Source organism: Nylanderia fulva, unplaced genomic scaffold (assembly GCF_048542155.1).
Source record: "Nylanderia fulva isolate GAGA-0341 unplaced genomic scaffold, ASM4854215v1 Scaffold30, whole genome shotgun sequence".
Classification (NCBI taxonomy): Eukaryota; Metazoa; Arthropoda; class Insecta; order Hymenoptera; family Formicidae; genus Nylanderia; species Nylanderia fulva.
Window position 1 is genome coordinate 24,244 of NW_028190369.1, and position 7,048 is coordinate 31,291.

Below are 7,048 nucleotides of genomic sequence, written 5' to 3' on the forward strand. Positions count from 1 at the left end.
TATTTGAAAATTATTAATTTTCTATTGACAATTAATTTTATCACAGACTTTACTCTTACTCCCATTGCACTTTCGTTTGCGGTTTTCAGTATACGATTTTTTATCGTAGTTACTGAAAATTATTATTGTGAATTATACTTGTGCAGTGATTTGAAGAATTTACAATTTCGTTGAAATTGTTGATTCTTCAAAAAAATTACGAGATTCGCGGAAATTGCGTGCTTTCTTGGCATTTTCCGTTCGCGGCAGGCGGTTTATTTTTGATTGTTGCAAGTGTTTTTTTTTTTTTTTTATTAAAATAGATAATAATAATGTGAAATAAATCACGATATTTGACAGATGTGCATATATATAGAAATTGTAATAATAATAATATTACATCATAAAATTGTAAATTGTTTCAATTTTTTATAGACTGCGATAAAAGATTTTACATTTGGATAAGAAACTGCGGTAAGTAAAAATATAAAATTCTTGAAAACGTACCAAAAATATTTGATAACGTAAAAAGGTGAACTTTGAAAAATAAGGAACTTAAAAATTGCACTAATAAACGGGCTATATGTGAGCCGTGCGCGGATGTAAGGTGTGTTATATCGAAATTTAATTAATAGAATTGAGAATTAATCCCAATTTTAAGTCTTACAAATGTTCAAGCTAATTTTTTGTACCTTGTGTACATTTTTGAAAGTTATATCGAAAAATTAAATTTTAATATGCGTCTTACATCTCACATTTCGCATACGGCTCACATATAGCCTATTTATCTCTTATACTTTATTTCAACCCTTATAGAAATTTATTACTAGTAACGCCAATTTATCAATTTTATTTCGAGTAATTAATCACTTTTATTTCGAATACTTAAATTACTGTATATTATAGTATTTTAAATACTCGAAATAAGTGATTAATTGGCATAGTGATAAATTTCTACAAGAGAATAAGGAGCCTTTAAATTCTTAATGTAAAAAATTTCAAGTAATTTTCTTTAATAAAATTTAATTAAAAATTTTTGAACACTGTGTTATATCACATTTAAAATCGTGATTATTTCAATAAAAAAACATTTTATGTGTAAAAAATATATTTTTTATATTTAATAAATTTTATATTTATATATATATATATATGCATATGTAAAATATTCTCTTTCTCTTTCTCTCTCTCTCTCTCTCTCTCTCTCTCTCACACACACACACACACACAACGGGGGCCAAATCTCTCAAATTGGTCTCATGATCAATTAGCCTGGATTCGCACCAGGGGCAAAGTCTGTTGGTAATGTCAAACGAATTTAGCCTGGACTTGCACCAGGGGCAAAGTCTTTTGGTCGAGTCTACGAAATTTAGCACGGACTCGAACCAGGGGCAAAGTCTTTTGGTTCAAGTCTACGAAATTTAGCACGGACTCGAACCAGGGGCAAAGTGTGTCGGTAAGGGGCAAAGTCTATCGCATGAAGATGGCGGTCTCTTCTTTAGGCAGGCCTTTGGCGATCTGTCTATTAATCTGTGATTCTGATGTAACCTTTTCAAAAATTACTTCGAAGCAGTCCTGTAATTGGTTATCCGCTAATTCCGCTTCTGCGCAATCCGCTCCATGGGACTCCAGCCTAAAGGTATCATTTCATGTGCAGCATACTGCCGCAGCAGTTTGTTGCTATTGGTGAAGTTCCATCGAACAAACAGCAAAGGCAGCAAAGCAGAAGAACACGCAACTAGTTGATTCTAATTATTGTTATTATTATTTTAGTTAAATAATGGATTTTTAAAGAATAAAATTAATTATTTTGAGAATATAAAAGTAAAAATCGTAATTTTAACCTTGAAATAATAAGAGAACAAAGAAATATGCTTTAATAATAATGAGAATACTTATTGAGTCAGCTCTTTTAATTTTTAAAGCCACAATCTCCACTTGATTCCTCTCGACCAATAGAGCCAAACGCGATGTTATTGCGACAATTATGAAAGAAAGAACATTTGAAAAAAAGGAATTTGAATCCTATGGTTGGGATCTCAAGAATTCCCCTTGTTTCTTCTCTTAACATCCCCTGTAAAGAAATAGGCGAGAAAAATATTGGTCCGAAAGTCGGCTGGAATCGGGACTCGAACCCGAGACCTTCCGCTTGCCGGGCGACTGCTCTTCCAACTGAGCTATTCAGACACTCGCGAATAAATATTCTTCTCAATGTTTATACCCCCCACCCACCCAAAGCGTCGTAATTAGGTCCAGACGCGACGCGATTGATGCTTTAATAAATTTAGATCACGTGACTGAGGGTGCGATTACATGGACGCGCGGAAACGCGGAAACGCGGAAGAGAAAGTAACTAAACTTTACTAGAGTCCCGCATTTCCGCGCGTTCCGTTCCGTCTGTTTTGATTGCCTTATATTACATGGAGCACATTTTGAGCGGAAAAGCGGAACGGGGAATTATAAAATATTAATATTTAACTATATTTATTGATTAAAATGCTTGTATTCAATAGATAAGTTGAAAAGATGAACATATTAAAAGGAATTACAATGAATTAAGTAAATATAAATTTAAAAAATTAATACAAATGTCTATTTGTCACTATACCGTTCCGCTTTTCCGCTCAAAATGTGCTCCATGTAATATAAGGCAATCAAAACAGACGGAACGGAACGCGCGGAAATGCGGGACCCTAGTAAAGTTTAGTTACTTTCTCTTCCGCGTTTCCGCGTTTCCGCGTTTCCGCGCGTCCATGTAATCGCACCCTGATTGGCTGCTGCAGCATGCTGCGTATGAAAAAGTACCTTCAGTCCTTTCGGCGTCCTTGAGGTATAGCCGGTGTAAGCAGGCCCCGCAAAAAATAGAGAGCCTTCTTTCTCCCTAGTCTAGACGTAAGAAAAGAGAAGAACCGTCGCCCGGATGAGACATCACAGTTGGTTTTTATATTTAAGGTTATTCTGCAATAGGTTGCAAATATCCTAGTTGTTTGTGGATAATTGCAGATTAACCAATCAGCTGACAAGTCGCTTTGCTCTGATTGCTCAATCGACAATTGTCAACTAGCAACGAGGATATTTGCAACCTATTGTAGAATGGCCCTTAAGATCGAGTTCTGTGAAGTTAGCCTATCAAAATTAGATTTTCGAAGTTTCAATAATTGAAATCAATAGTTGGTCTTTTATTGATCATTGTTGGTCATATTTTAGCTTTTGTTGGTTATTAGTTTGATTGTTATTAAAAAAATAAATATCAATGTTGATATCAATAAATATAAAGTTAGCCTACCTAAATATACAATTTTAATAGATTTTAATTAATTATACGTCAAATCGATAGGAAATCGATTGTTGGTCCCAATTATGTCTTTAGAAATAATTGTTGGTCGATTATTTACTAATTATAACGAAATAATTATTTTTCAATTGCTCACATATACTGCGCATGCGCATATATACTGCGCATGCTGTTTCCAACCATTAAGTTAGCTGTCTACAAATATATTATTCCGCGATTATATAGTCAAATATCTGTAAAATAAGAAATATTAATATAACAATTTAATTGTTTTTTATTTAGCAATAATAATTTTTTTTTTATTTTTAACTTGTAATAACCATAAATTTTCTAATAACTGATTTTCTCAACACAAAATTTATATCGTTAGTACAATTACTTAAAATTTTAATAAATACACTAAGACTAATTATAAATGTGTCAATTTAAACGTATTTGTATAAAATACCTGTTTCATCTAATTGTAGATTTTTCTGATCGCGGAATAATATATTTGTAGAGAGCTAACTTAATGGTTGGAAACAGCATGCGCAATGTATATGCGCATGCGCAGTATATGTGAGCAATTAAAAAATAATTATTTCTAAATACATAATTGGAACCAATAATCGATTTTCTATCGATTTGACGTATTATTAATTAAAATCTATTAAAATTGTATATTTAGGTAGGCTAACTTCACATTGATATTTATTTTTTTAATAACAATCAAACTAATAACCAACAAAAGCTAAAATATGACCAACAATAATCAATAAAAGACCAACTATTGATTTCAATTATTAAAACTTCGAAAATCTAATTTTGGTAGGCTAACTTCACAGTACTTTAAGATTGTCTTAAGACCTCGTTCAACCAATCAAGAGATGCTATACGGCCATTTGATTGGTTGAACAATGGTCTTAAGACAATCTTAATATAAATGGCCGCATAGCATCTCTTGATTGGTTGAACGAGGTCTTAAGACGATCTTAAATATAAGAACGGACTATGAATACCGCCCTTAGTGGTGGGCGATGTTCACTTGATGTTTAGAAAATCGAATATTTTCGGAACATCGATTATTTAAATCGATGTTTTTTATAATCAATGCGAGTAACAATCGATTAATAAAAAGTAATATCGATGTTTCTTAACATATATAACTTTGCTTCGAGAAATATATTTTTTTGTAGGTATATATTTGCAAGTAGATAACTTTGGAATCACAAAAACCGAGTTAAAATTATAAATCAAACAGCATTCAAACCATTACCACAAAGATCAACATCTCGGGAAAAAATTTTTTATATATAACAATATAAAATTATACATATAATCGCAAAATTATATGATATTTACAATGTCCATACATAATTAGATAAAAGTGCTTTTTATATATATAATTATATAAATTTATATATGCAATAAATATTTCTTCATATATATATATATATATATATATATATATATATATATATATATATATATATATTATAAATAATAATCCTTAAGGTTGCCAGTAATAATTAATAAAAAACCACTCCTCAATGTTTAAAGTCGACCAGACTGGCAATAATTTATTATAAATAATTATTTGAAATACAACAACGTTTCGGCTGTCATTGCAGCCCTTTTCAAGTACATCTATAAAAAGTTTAATCAAAATAATTATAATTTAATACACTTATTCGCAACAATTAATTATACATTTAAAAACAAAAATGTGTTACATACCAAATTTAAAACAGTAAATCAACTTCTATGTAAACTACCGACAATGTTAACGCTTGTTTTGATGAACAATGTAAGACTGACAGAAGTAAGCACATATTAAATAGATGTTAACTGTTCACAAGAATCTTAGTCACTAAGCGTTAAGAAGATAGAGACGAAACTAAATGTGTCTTTCGTAATTTAAATCGTCATAATAAAGTCAAATAAATAAAAATAAATAAATAGGTGGATATAAAAATAAAATTAAAAGTAAAAATAAATATAAAACGACTTAAATAACGTCAAGAACACGATCATAAATCCCACTGAAATTCTCCGTATCTTTCTGTAAATTAATACTTTTTCCTTGTTTTTTTATGTAAAACATTTCTGCAATTTCTCTTTTGATTGAACTTTTTATAGATGTACTTGAAAAGGGCTGCAATGACAGCCGAAACGTTGTTGTATTTCAAATAATTATTTATAATAAATTATTGCCAGTCTGGTCGACTTTAAACATTGAGGAGTGGTTTTTTATAAATATATATGTTTCATATATAATTTGACGTGATTATATATATATATATATATATGAACCATTATAATTTACATATAAATTTAATAAAAATATGCAGTTCAGACATTGAAAACATTTTTCGTTTTTTCTCTTAATAGAAGTGCCATTTCTCGACACTAGATGGACGAAAACTACAATACTTTCTCGCAGTCAAAAATCATCTACGACTTTATTTATTCGGTAGCGCAGCACGCGTACACATATCAATTTTATATCCATAATACATACATTTTTTGGATGTTTTTGTAGTACAAGTTACCTAATGAAAGTCCAAAATGAAAGATTTTTTTAGCTGTAAGATATAAGTAAGCGATATTCGACCTACGTAGACTAATTTTTTTTCTTCGAAGAACCAACAATTTCTTCCATGTGTATCAAGTACACTCTTTTCGATAAATTATCAAACACTTTTTGATAAGTTATAATATTTTTCATCAACTCAAACGCTTTCCTGTCTTTTCACTAAAGAACTATAGAATAATATTACTTCTTTCCATTTACATCAAAACTCAGATAAATCTCACTTCTGTCTTTCTTCAACATTCACGTTAAAGAAAGACAGACAGAACTAAGTAAGATTTATCTGAATTTTGATAGAAATGGAAAGTAACTATTTATTAATTACATTATTTGTATTATTTTTACTGATACATGTATGCTTTGAGAAACTCTCGGAGAATATATTTTGTGAAAGAAGAATATATATGTGGTATGAGGAAAAAAAAGTTTTATATTGTATAGAAGGAGAGAAAGAAAATAAAAAAATAAAAAAATGTCAAGCAAAATAGATATATATGTAGGTAATAAACACGCACAAGTATATTGAGAAGCACCTAAATTAAAAGTGTTATTTTTATTTCTGATACTAGATTGATAAATTCTATAGCATTTTCTTGTATATGTAAATGTTATCTCTAATTGTTATTTATTTTGTGTTGCATGTGAAAATTATATATGTTTCAAACAATTTTATGTCCATAAATTTTATACTTCTTGAAGTTTGGATTAATTACTGTGTGTGTATGTAAACGTACTTAAAATAAAATTTCTAGGTTCCTTTTTATAAAGATAAATGTATAGGTAACGTTACACATGTGTATTAGCATATTTATGCTATCACAATTTTTTTCGATAATACTGAAGGAGAGCTTCGTCCTCTACGATTTTGCCAAAACTTTACGATATTATGTATTGTTGTGCGTAAAACACGAATCTGTAAATTAAAATTGTCGCTCTTAAATAGAAAAAAAGTTACAGTGAGTTTCGTCTTTCTTCCTCTCGTAGGAGCAATCGGACTTTAATTAAAATAAATTCATATTATATTTCGCACACAAAAATCCACAATAATGTAAAGTTTCGCCAAAATCGGCGAGAATATTCACAAAATTACTCCCCAAAATTTAAATAAACAAATTCCTGAGATTCACCGATCTACAAATTCGCATTTCAGATATGAGCAGAGTTGTAACCTATAAAACATAAAAATAATACACGAAAATTAC